General features: G+C 37.4%; 1 pseudogene; it reads left to right on the top strand.

Annotated features, from left to right (window-relative positions):
* The first annotated feature begins 3,724 nt into the window (after nt 1-3,724).
* LOC102495247 (nucleosome assembly protein 1-like 1 pseudogene) overlaps nt 3,725-13,363 on the top strand; it is a 30,653-nt pseudogene continuing 21,014 nt past the window's right edge.

The following is a 13,363-nucleotide window of genomic DNA, read 5'->3' as shown; positions in this document are numbered from 1 at the left end:
TTCTTTCTCTCTTTCTCTGTTTCCCTTCCCTTTTCCCCCTCCTTGCCATTCTAATAGGACTTTGAGGAGATACTTTTCCACTGATGATATAGTTATACTGCATTATCTGATTATCAGAACTCACTTTTCTCCATTTATTATTATTTTTTATTTTTTATTTTTTTTTGTTTTTTATTAGCAGAGGTTATGCACACTTGCCTGTGAGAGACAGAGAGACAAAGTGGGAGTAAAAGAGGGAGAAGGCACTCACCAATGGAATGTGGTCACACTGCAATCCCTTCTCCATTTCCCCATCCTGTCACCATTTTGGACATGCAAGCATACAGATCTGGGATGTTTTTTAAGCTCCTGGGGCAGGTATTCGAACCATGGTTGGCCATGTGAGATCTGACTCTCATATCCACAATGGATCTGACCCTATGTGTATTTTAATGATAGAAAACACAACACACATCCTTAATCCTTTAGAATATGTTGAAGAGAATGATGCTGTAATTGTAGCAAGAAGATTGGGTTTTGATTCCCATGTCCTTTTCCTCTTTATTATTTGTATGACTATTGAAGAAGGTACTGAATACATTTTGTTATAATATCCAAATGTAAATATAGTCCTTATTGGACTCTTAGGTTTTCTTTGACACTGAGATTTTATCAGAAAACACTTGAATGATATGTGCTATACAAATTATTCCCTCACATGCGTAGGAAGACTTGTTTGTGTAGGAAGACTTGTTTTCTTTCCTCTCTCTGTCGTTCCAGAATTGTTAAATTATATCATAATCTCATGCTAGATTTTAAATTAATTGAAGTTAATTGAACTTTAATTTACTCATCTTTTTAATGGCAATCATAGGTCTATAGAACCTACAAAACAGACGTTTATTAGGCTATTCTCGTACTAATGTATCTAAAGGTATATACATATACTTATAACTAGTTGTTACTTCTGACTTTTAATACAGAATGCAAACATGAGAAAAGTGGAATATTTATCTTTATCATAATGTTTAAATGCTTTCTTATTTACCTATTTTTGACTGTTTTGTTTTCTGTATCTTGTGAAATCTTGTAAGGCGTAGGTTGCAGTGTCCATTCATTCATTCATTTATTATTTTTTTACAGAGATTTTTGCTATAGGGTGTACTCTCTGGAGAGACAGAGGGAGAAAGAGAGTCAGAGTCAGAAATGGTCATGCATCCGTCCCTTCTCCTTCATTCTCCTCTTGGGATTTTGGGCACGCAGGCACACATGCCCAGTGTGTTTCAAGCTTCTGGGTCCAGGACTCAATTTGTGATTGTCTTCATGGGAGTCCAGCGATGTAACAATTATGCAATCTGCTGGTCCTGCTCATTCATTCTTAATGCATTCATTTATCCAACAAATACTTATTTTCTCCATAAACTGTCCAGTGCACTTGGTGAGACATGAAACAACATGGTCCTTGCTATCCTGAAGTTTACAGTCAGTAGAGGAAAAGGCAATTAAAAGGTAAACCAAATGAATATGTAATTGCAAATTGAGATAAATGTTAAGAGCATCAGGGTTCGAATGAGAGAGAAGAATAATAGTTCACCCACTTCAGATCTGATATATTTAAAGTCTAAGAAAATGGATAGAAGTGAAGAGTGCCCTACTCTTTAGGATAAATAGTTCTTCGCTAGATGAAACCATACCATATCAGAAGAACTGATGAGGAGTAGATCAGAAATATTGCATGATATATATAAATCATTTGGAAAGAATCATAAAGGCTCAAAGCATTAAAGAGGTGTGGTCAACAGGTGGCATGGTGGTTATATCACTGGATTCCCTCATAGCCTACTGTGGTTCGAGTCCCGAACCCAGTGGCTTGAAAATCACATCGGGTACGTGTGCATGTGTACCAAAGATCCTGGGAGGAGAATGGAAGAGAAAGGATTGCAGCATGGTCTTTCCCCTTGAAAGGTGATTTCTCACTTTCCCTCTCACTGCCTTTCTCTCTCTCCCCATTGGGTGCACACACCCTAAGGCAAAAACCTCTTTTTTTTTTAAAAAAAAGAATTGAATGGTAAGCATGAAGATTAGTGGCATGAGGAGAGGTGATGCTCTTCATAGTATCCAGTTCCCCAAATGTTTTATTCCCTTACTAAATCACTCACTTGATGTGGCTTCTATTTTTTTTGTTTCTTCTCTCTCTCTCTCTCTCTTTTTTTTTAATTGCCAGAGGGTACTGGTGTATGTGAGAGAGACAGACAGACTGAAAGATAGACTGTGGTCATATTGGAATCCTTTCTCCTCTATTTCTCAATCCTGTCAGGATTTTAGGCACACGTGCATTGCAGGCCTGGCCTGTTTTTTAGGGGCTGGGGTTCAAACCACAGTTGACCGTGAGGGATCTGGCTCTCCTAACCACTAGGCTATGGGGCCATTTCTGGTGTTCTGTTTTCTAGTACCCACATATGCCTTTTTCTGGTAATAGTGTTATTGAGATGTAATTTACATACCATCTAGTTCATCCACTTTGAAGCATATAATTCATTGGTCTTTAGTAAATTCATAGAACTGTGCAATTGTCACTGCAATCAATTTTAGAACACTTTTATCACCTTTCTCTTTAACTATCACCCTGAATGCCTTCAATCCCAGCTCTAGGTAACCATTAATATATTTTTTTCTTTACAGATTTTTCTATTCTCTACCTTTCATATATATGGAAAGATATATGGGATCTTTTTTGTCATACCTCTTAAAAATATTTTTAAGTTTTTGCTTTTGGGCCTCTGTGCTTGAGAGAGAGAGAGAGAGAGAGAGAGAGAGAGTAAGAATGAGAAATTATACTCCTCAGGGGGATGGCTTCACTACAGTCCTTTTTCCTTAATTCTCTTCTTGGAATTTTGTACATGCATGCACACATGCCCAGCATGTTTTTCAAGCCACTGGGTCCAGGACCCAAGCTACTCGGTTGGCCCTGTGGGGTCCAGAAGCCTTAACTACCATGTCACTATCTGGCCCTATTTTTAAAATTTTCTGTTGTACGTTCATTTGCTTCCGAGTTTTTGCTCCCAAATTATTGCAATTTTGAACTTTTTCTTGTCTTGGTATGACAACTTATTGTACTCTTGTTACTTCTCCTCTTCCCCCTATACCATTAGCAGTTTCCAAATTTAGAATTACTTTCATATTGACAAATGTAGTAGTAAAATTCACATTTATAAAAAGTTGTCTTTTTTGTTATTTATTATTATTTGGTGTTTAGAAATTTTTTTTTAGTTGTCAGAGGGTGTGTGTACTCATCAGAGAGAGAGAGAGAGAGAGAGAGAGAGAGAGAGAGAGAGAGAATGAGAAGAGAGAGAGTGAGAAAGCACTCCCCAGTGGGATATGGTCTCATTGTAATCCTTTCTCCATTTCTCCATCCTCTTGAGATCTTGGACATGGCTCACACATGTCTTTCAAGCTGCCAGGATGGGAACTCGAACCATCAGCCATGTGGGATCCTGCTCCCTTAACCTTTAAATTGCTGGCCTAGTGTTTAGAAATCTTTATAGCCCATCAATTAGTCTTCTTTGTCTGTTACCCTAATCTGATTCCTTTTATTTGAAAGAGTTAAGAATCTCGAATGAGACCTTGTAATGTTATGGACACATTGTACAAAGCTTCATGCCCCTCTTAAAAAGAGGAAAATGCCGCTGCTGCTGTCACTGCCTATGCACCTCCCGCCATCTGACTCTCCATATTAGTGGCTGATATTTGAAGGTCTTACAACATGGCAGTCATTGACAACAAAGAACAGTCTGAACTTGATCAAGATTTGGATGATGTTGAAGAAGTAGAAGTAACTGGTGAAGAAACAAAAATCAAAGTGTACCAGCTGACTGTTCAGATGATGCAAAATCCTTTGATTCTTGCAGCCCTTCAAGAAAGACTTGATGGTCTGGTAAAAACACCAACAGGATACATTGAAAGCTTGACAGTAGTTTGACAAGTGAATGGTCTGAAAAACCTTCAAGTCAAATGTGCACAGATAGAGGCCAAATTTTATGAGGATGTTCATGATCTTGAAAGTTAGTATGCTGTTCTCTATCAGCCTCTATTTGATAAGCAGTTTGAGATCATTAATGCAATTTATGATCCTACAGAAAAAGAATGTGAATGGAAACAGGATGAGGAGGATGAAATTTCACAAGAGCCAAAAGAAAAGGCTAAGATTTAACGATTTTTTTAGAAAGAGAAGACCCTAAAGGAATTCCTGAGTTGTGGTTGACTGTTTTTAAGAATGTTGACTTGCTCAGTGATGTGATTCAGGAACATGGTGTACCTATTCTGGAGCACTTGAAAGACATTAAAGTGAAGGTCTCAGCTACTGGCTAGCCAATGAGCTTTATCTTAAAATTTCCCTTTGAACCCAGTGAATATTTTACAAATGAAGTGTTGAGAAAGATACATAGAATGAGGTCAGAACTAGATGTTTCTGATCCCTTTTCTTTTGATGGACCAGAAATTATGGGTTGTACAGGGTGCCAAAAAGATTGGAAAAAAGGAAAGAAGGTCACTTCAAAAACCATTAAGAAGAAGCAGAAACACAAGTGATATGGGGCAGTTTGTACTGTGACTAAAAACAGTTTCCAGTGACTACTTCTTTAATTTTTTTTGCCCCTCCTGAAGTGCTTGAGAGTGGAGATCGGATGGTAGTGCTGAAACAATCTTTGCTACCGACTTTGATTTGGTCACTTTTTATATGAACGTATAATCCCAAGATCAGTGTTTTACTTTACTGGAGAAGCAATTGAAGATGATGACAATGATTATGATGAAAGTGAAGAAGCAAATGAGGAAGGGGAAGAAGGAGATGACGAAAATGATCCTAACAATGACTCAAAGAAGGATCAAAAACCCAGCAGAATACAGAAGTGAAGAAGCAAATGAGGAAGGGGAAGAAGGAGATGACGAAAATGATCCTAACAATGACTCAAAGAAGGATCAAAACCCAGCAGAATACAGGCAGCACCGAAGCAGGATGTATGTGGCCTTGAGGATAACCTGCACCGGTCTACCTTCTGCTTCCCTGGAAAAGATGAATTTACATCATTTGACAAGCCTAAGTCAAGTTTTTTTTTTTTTTTAAATGTTGTTGTTTGTTTGCATGCTTGTTTTTGCAGCCTAAAATAAAAATATCAATTACAGAAATAAATAAATAAATAAATAAATAAATAAATAAGAGGAGAGAACTTGGGGTGGATTTTGGCATGAAAGATCCTTTTTGGAGGTGCCTGTCTTTGTCTGTCTGTAGATCTGTCTCTCTCATAGAAGTAAAAAAAAAAACCAAAACTTAAAAACAAGTAAATTAAAAATAGAACAGTGATAAATTGGTCATCAGTAGTTGTTGGTCTAAACTTTATAAATATTGATTGATTATTGATATCTAATAGCACTTTTTTGCTAGCTGGTTATATATCCAGAGTTTTATGGATATCAGAGTGTTCTGGTCAAAAACTAGTTTCATAGTGCTAATCTGAATTATTTGATTTCTGGGAAAGTAGAAGGTTGCTTCTTTTTTATCCAGAAAAGGAATGACATATATAGTAATCTCACTTATTTTGACTCATTTGTAGGGTGGATGGGAGTATTAGGCACACTATTAAAACAACTTCTGAGGTAAATGATAGAAAATGTTTTTTGAAGGCAGGAAGAATCAGCTTTGACTGTTGTCACTGGTCTCCTCCCCTTCCATCAAAGAAGGAAAGAAATGGTGATATGATGAGCGAGGGTGAAGGTGAAAGGGATCCCTGCAATGTAAAGCAGTGAGGGCTTTCGTCTTAGTAATAGACTTCAGACCTTTCCTTAAAGAAAACAGGCTCGAACAGAATCATGGTCACTCACCTTTGGTCTTCACAATCTGAGCAATAAAAAAATTTAAAAATTATGGTTGTAATGATCGATAATTGGAGTCAAAATTTAAGACACCCTCTCCCAGGACCAGCAAATGGCATAATGGTTATGTCACTGGACTCCTACGTGGTCGACCATGGTTCAGGTCCTGGACCTGGCAGCTTAAAACTCACACCAGCTACTTGTGTGCATGCCCAAAATCCCAAGATGAGAATGGAGGAGAAGGGAATGCGGCATTACCTTCCTCCCCCAAAGGGGTGATTTATCATTTTCTCTCTGTGTCTTATTGGCATGCACGTGCACCCTATAGCAAAAATTTTGCTAAAAAAAAATTAAAAAGACACCCTCTATCACAATTTGTTTCAGGCAAAAAAGAGGCTGACGTCAAGTATTTAAGAGCTATTTTAGCTAATGGCAACAGATAGATTATGGAGAATCACTGCTTGTTCTTTGGGCCAGGTGGTAATTACAGACTTAGAGAAATGAGAGTTGAATGTGTTCCATTCTCTAACACCTTCACACGCCTCTTTTTAAAATTCTCTATTGCATGTTCATTTGCTTCCCTCCCTTTGCTCCCAAGTCACAGCAATTAAGGGCTTTTTCTTGCCTTCAGTGTGCCAATGTGTCCCAGTGACGTTATTTCTCTTTTCTTCAGACAATTAGTAGCTTCCAAAATCCACAATGATCTCCAAATTGCTAACTACAGAAGTGAAATAGAACTATGTTCAAGGTATTTAGAAACTCTTGTGAGATTGTAGTAATATGAGGAACAATAGGGAAAATATTTTGTCATATCCGAGTATGTTCAAGAGTTGTGATTGAAGTTTTAGCCTACTCTTTTGGGGTCAAAAAGCTTAATGTGAATTTCTGTGTTAAGTAGAAGAAATGAATAGTTTTCCAAAAAGACAGCATGTTCTTTCAGGTAAGATTCTTCAGAAAATGATACAGAATCATTAAATGACTTCAGCTGAATCTTTGGCCCTGTGAGAACTTAATAGTTTTATTATCTGTAAAACAGTATGGCCTAAATTAGTCTTTAGGAGGTGGGCCATGCAATACTGAAAATGAGGATCATCAGTCTTTTTCAGTAATGTAGTTTCATTGTATCAGAATCCCGGGGTAGTCTGGTCTCTCTCCCATGAATAAGTAGCTTTATTGTCTATTTGGTTTTATTTTTGTAGAGAACTCTGAGACTAGCAGTCTTTTAAAATAACTCTCAGAATTAAATCAAGTGTTTGTGAACTTTGGGCCCTGGCCTATCTGGGTCCTCTGGCCTCTAAAGTGGAGGAAATTGTTCACCATGGAAACAGTTGATAGCAGTGGTCTGTTTGTCAAGAAAATCCAATCTTGATTCACTTTTTTCCTCCCCACCTCCAACTCCCCATCTTTAGCTTCTGTCACAAATTGCATGGGAAATTAATAACATAAAAACACAGAGATATGAACTCCGGTTCAAAACAGCACAAATTCTACCCAAATTGCCCATGGCATGTCAGTAAAACACAGGATTAATCATAGAATCACAGAAAATAATTACAGGCTTTGGGCATGTTGGAACCTCATAATATATTTAGAGCTATTCACTCTTCATATCACCCTCTTAAGAAAAAAAATCCACTCAGCTTTTAGTTAAGCAGTGGTGATATTCTAGATGATATATGAGAAGACTTGTCAAATATCCATGACTAGAAACTAGAAACAGCATGACTTCTTGTCATTTTAGAGACTTAGGAGCTAAGTCTGGTAGCTTTGGCATCAGCTTATTTTTAGCAGCGTGTGATGTCTGGTTCTCCTGGTTATCATCATCCCTGGGCTCAATCCTGCAATCCGAGGATATACACGTTGTTCACCAGATACGAACATTTTCCCTTAGCAAACTCTGTATGTGAACACCTTTTTAAAATGACTTAATGGATTTGATTTTTGTTGGTTGTTTTCATGTTTTGTTGGTTGTTTAAAAATGGCATTTGAGACAAATAACCGAGAACGTAAAATGGAAAAGATGATTATTGTAGGAAAAAAAGGAAAGTAACATGTTTTTATAAAGGCTTTGGTGTCACTTCTTTAGAGAAAAGCCATTTTGACTATTGAAAGTTGCTATGGGAAGCATGTAACATATTCGTGGCATCACATTTTACTTCTTTGTTTGCTTTGAGTATTTTTTTTAAAAATCAATACCTGTACCTATATCTATTTCTGTCTCTTTATGTGTATGTATATGTATATACACATATATATATATACACATCTCCATTCATCCATCTTTTTTTCCCTTAAGGTCTGAGTGTCATTTCTTCTGCAGGATCAAAGAAGTAAAACTTAGCTTTTGATTATGTGTTCTTCCTCCTGGACTTGGTCCATTACAACCATTGTATGAATAATCTTGTGGAAGTTTCCTGTAAGTGTGCTGGCTTCTTGGCACCGTGGTGTTCTCTGTTTTCATGCTGTGGGACTGCTTTCAAATTTGTCTCCTCAGCAAAAGACTTGGCATTTCGAAGACGACATTCTCTTGTGGCTGAGTAATACTGAGTAGATCTGCTTTATTCCTAATTCTGTTAGATAGCATATTATTTTTCATTAGTGTCATGGTATATATTAATTAAATACTGTTATTAAAGGACTGCTAAAAAGAGAAATGAGCCTTTGGGTGACCATATAAATTCCTTTATAACTCTGATGGATTGAGACCAATGGAACTAGTGGTTAATTTTCACCATTAGCTGTTCTTTACCTGTCATTTTCAAAATTCATGGATTGAATATAGCTTAGAGATTCTCATGCATGACCCTATTTGAAGTGGTAAAGGAAGACATTACTTACAAAGGCTGCATAAAGGGAAAAGAAAGAGGATCAATGGTAAGTTATTCACATAGTGAATATTATTGCTCATTCTTAAGCACTAAGTTTGATTCTGAGTCAGATTTACATTTCTAGTTTTCATCCTCATCTGTATGCCTGTTCTACCCTTACTCAAATAATATTTGACTGAAATCAGAAGTGTTCTTTCTTTATTTGCTATATTAGGAATTTCAGAAGGAATTTTTTTTTATCCAGGGAAAAAAGAATCAGGCCACTTTTGAGAAACTAAAAATAAAGCTATGCAAAATTGTTTTCAGAGTAGAATTCATTGGCATTTGTGTTTATGCATGACAACCCTTTAGAATATAGCATTGAATATAACTATGACTTCAACTTCAATGATTTTTGTAGTCTATTTAAGAATATTGACTATAGATTTTCATATATGGCTTTTATTTATATGGATATAATTTAAATCCCTGTAGCATAATAGTAATAGTAATAATAACAATAATATTTATTAAGACCATAATATGTATCACTCTGTGCTAAATTATTTTACATTTTCTCTTTAAATTTTTATAACTTCCTTTTTGAGTGGATATTATTAGTATTAGTGGATAATGTTTAAAATATGGTAAGGTTAAAAATATTTGATCATCTTGACACAAAATAAAAAATTCTCTTAGGAAGAGAACTGTTTTGGTTTGAAGACATTTCTAGGTGAAGGGGCTGGGTGGTGGTACAGTGGTACAATGCAAGGTTCTCTGAGGCTGACCCACATGGGAGTGTTCTAGGTTCATTTCCACTGCTTCCACAGATCTCCCTGAGTCTGCTGGGCACTTGTGTGCCCATGTTCGAAGACTGGGGTCAATTGCAACATCAAACCCTGTAAGGGGTGTTGTCTCTCTCTCTCATGGAAAAAAAATAAAAAAGCTTCAAAAAAATGTCCTGGTAAAAAAGGTTTTGGGGAGACAGAGCCCTAGACCTATCTGCATGACTCCTTCTCTCTCTTGCTTTTCTTAAAGATTATTTTTATTTAACATTATTTATTTATTTATGTATTTATTTATATTTGACCCGTGTGTGTGTGTGTGTGTGTGTGTGTGAGAGAGAGAGAGAGAAAGAGAGAGAGAGAGAGAGAGAGAGAGCGAGAGAGAGAGAGAGCTGCCAGGTCTCAAACTGTGATAGCCATGTGGGAGTCCAACGCCCTTGACCACCATGCCACCTGCTGGCCCCTTCCCTCTCTTTTCAAAGGCCTCTTCTTTTCACTGGTGCCAAGACTTCAGAATGAGAATTCAATTGCAAAGTAATGTAAAAAGGGTTTAGAGTTCTTAGGTTTATCCAAAATGGAGGAAATATGGATTAAGAGATGATTGGGAGAGAAAGAGAAGCAAGGAGCAAGATAGTGGGAAGCTTTCAGTAGAGTTTTTGTTTCTGTTTTCTGTGTGTGTATGTGTATGTTTTGTGTGCATGTGGCCCAGTGGATATGATGCTGGAGATAGCCCAACAAGCAGAGGGTGGCAGGCCGCAACCTCTTCAGGAACTGGTAACAAAAGAGAAAGGATTACTTTGGACTTGTACCAGCTAAAGAATTAGGGGCTTAAGTATACTTCATTATGAATCTTGATTGGCAAGCAAAGGCCCAGGGATATCTCTCACATAACAGATTTAGAAGTTGAAGATAAGTGCTTGTCTGAAGTCACTCAGTCAGGGCAAGGCTGGAGTGCAAATCACGGTCTCTCATTTTAGAGAGCTTGATTTTTCTTCATTACACCTTACTGCTACTCTAGAATAATGATTTCTAGCATGAGATTTGGTAGTTTCAATAAATACATGTTATGATGATGTCTGTTTCTAGCAGTTCTAGTAATCCTCCATTTCTAAACTTGCTAATCAAATGTGTTTAAGATGTTTTTAAATTTATTTCTTCAGAGAGAGAGACCGAGAAACACCTCCAATAAAATCTTGACACTGATCCATTCTCAGCATTCAGTCAGTCTCAGATCATGCCTGATGTATTCAGGAAGATTTCTGGTCACAAACAGAGAACCTTACCATATAGATCAGTCCTACAGAAAGTTGCATTTTACTGCTGTGTCTCTGTTTTCCCCCTATCTTTTTTTTTTATTAAAGTATGTTTTTTAGAGAGTGAAAAAGGTATGATTCAGCATGTTAAATATTTAAATTTATTGGGCATCATCATCATACCATCACATCTGGACTTTTTCTAAAGAGGTTTTTGTCTTAGGGTGTGAATGCTTGCTGGAGGGAGAGAGAGACAAAGGCAGTGAGAGGGAAAGTGAGAAATCACTCCCCTCCCCTCATGGGGGGTTGACCATGCCACAATCCCTTCTCCTCCATTCTCCTCCCAAGATCTTGGGCATGCATGTACACATGCTTGGCATGAGTTTCAAGCCCTCAGATCTGGGACTTGAACCATGATTGGCCATGTGAGAGTCTAGCAACGTAACTGCTGTGACATCTGCTGGCCCCACACAATCTGGACTTTAAAAAATTACTTTTCCCCTCCAGAGGGTGCGTATACTTATGTATGTGCATGATACAAATAGAGGGTGAGTACCCCTCAATGGGGTGTGGTCACACCTTGATCTTTTTTCCTTGATTTCTCCATCCTATTAAGATTTGGGGCACACAAACACACATGCCTAGGTTGTTTTTCAAGCTGCTGGACTGAGACTCAAACTGCAGTTGGCCATGTAGGATCCACCTCCTTTAGCTGTTGAGCTAGGGGACTGGCCTTGGGCTCTTTTTAAATGTCTTTTTAATTTTGTCCTGGAATGATGCAATTATAGAATATATGATGTTTGACATATGACTTATTTATACTTTGCTATATTGTTTCTTGAGAATCAAGGAGAAGGAAATCGGCAGATTTTATGAACTGTTGTATATCATTAGTTTTGTTATATGAGATACCTACAAATAGGCTATGTAATGGCACCTCATAAAATATCCACATACTGGGACCAGCAGGTTGTGTGGTGGTTAAGAGCACTGGACTCCCATGTGGCTGACTGCAGTTCGAGTCTTGGACCTGGCAACCTGCTTTCTTACTTTCTCTCTCTCCCCCCTGCCCCCTCCCACACACACTCTGTTCCTCTCTAGTCAAATTAAATAATAATAATAATAATAATAATAATAAGTAAATAAATAAATAAGTAAAGTTAAATAAAATAGTTCTTTTTTCAAAACCCACATACTAATCCTTGGAACCTGCTAATGCTACATTATATGGCCAAAAGGATTTTGCAGACATGATTAAATTAAGGAACTTGAGATGGGGAGATTAGTCTGTGTATTCTGCATTATGCAGTTGGACCCTTAATGCAGTCATACTATCTTTATAAAAAGCAAGCAGAGGAATATTTCACACACACGGTAGAGGACAAGGCCATATAACCATGGAGGCAAAGATTAGGGTGATAGAGACACCAGAGGCCAGAAATTGCAGAGCCTCTGGAGGGAGCATGACCCTGCTGATACCTTGATGTTGGCTCAATAAAACTGATGTTGGACTTGGAGCCTCCAAAGCTGTGAAGAAATAAATTCTGTTCTTTTAAGGCACCACGTTTGTGGTAATCTATTAGAGTAGCCACAAGAAATGGATGCCATAACATAGAGAAGTCTAAGCCTTTTACCAACTTCTGTTCATGATGAAGGCAACGGCTGGATGGAGGCTCTTCCCCGCAAAGACAGATTTGTTGCCCAGGTAGACTTCACATCTTGTAAAGTGAAGTTGGCAGACAGCCACAGGTCCTTTCACCTAGGAGGGGAGGACTGGTGGGAAACCTGGCAGCAGGTATCTGGCTTCCATCTCTGGGCCGATACTGAACTGGCTTACACAAGAGATTTTATACATTGTTTTGTTGTATTTTTTAAAAATGAAAATACCAGCATACAGATTTTTTTGCAGCATTTTCTCATTGAACCTACCAAAACAAGAAAATTAATAAAATATACCATCTGCCTCAAAACTTTTTTTTTGGAGAGATTTTTGCTATAGCCTACTTGCGCTTGCTGGAGTGACAGAGAGACAGAAAGCAAGAAATTACCTTCTGTGGGGGATGGCCACACCACAGTTCTTTCTCTTCTAGTCTCCTCTCTGGATTTTGGGCACACATGCACACGTGCCTGATGTGTTTTAAGCCGCTGGTCCAGAACTCGAACTGCAATAGACTACGTGGGGGTTCAGTGATATAACCATTATGCCATCTGCTGGTCCCTTCCTCAAAACTTTTAAAAAAGTGTATGTCACTCTTTCACTAGATTCTGATTTCATTCATCTCTATTTTACTAACATGTATGGAAAGCCAGATGTATTTTTCTATATAAAATGTGTCATGACTTTCCTGACAACTCAAGAATTCAACTAAACAAAATTAGGAAACTGCATCGGTGCTTTATATTATGTAGAAATCATTAGCAATTATGTTTAGACAATTGGTTATTCAAGATTTTCCTCTTATGTGGCTGGGCAAATAACTACATTCATCTAATAATAATAATTTAGAATTTTTACCAAGTTATTGTTTGGTATGCAGTGCTTTGAGAAAATAAAATGACCTGTTTTTCTAATACCGAGGATTTTTATCTACTTACCTATGCCATTGAATATATATACGAATATATATATATATATATATATATATATATATATATACAGATATGTATATCT

The sequence above is a fragment of the Tupaia chinensis genome, unplaced genomic scaffold (assembly GCF_000334495.1).
Source record: "Tupaia chinensis unplaced genomic scaffold, TupChi_1.0 Scaffold138278_1, whole genome shotgun sequence".
Classification (NCBI taxonomy): domain Eukaryota; kingdom Metazoa; phylum Chordata; class Mammalia; order Scandentia; family Tupaiidae; genus Tupaia; species Tupaia belangeri.
The sequence above is the reverse complement of the archived record's forward strand: the minus strand, read 5'-3'. Positions and strand labels throughout refer to the sequence as shown.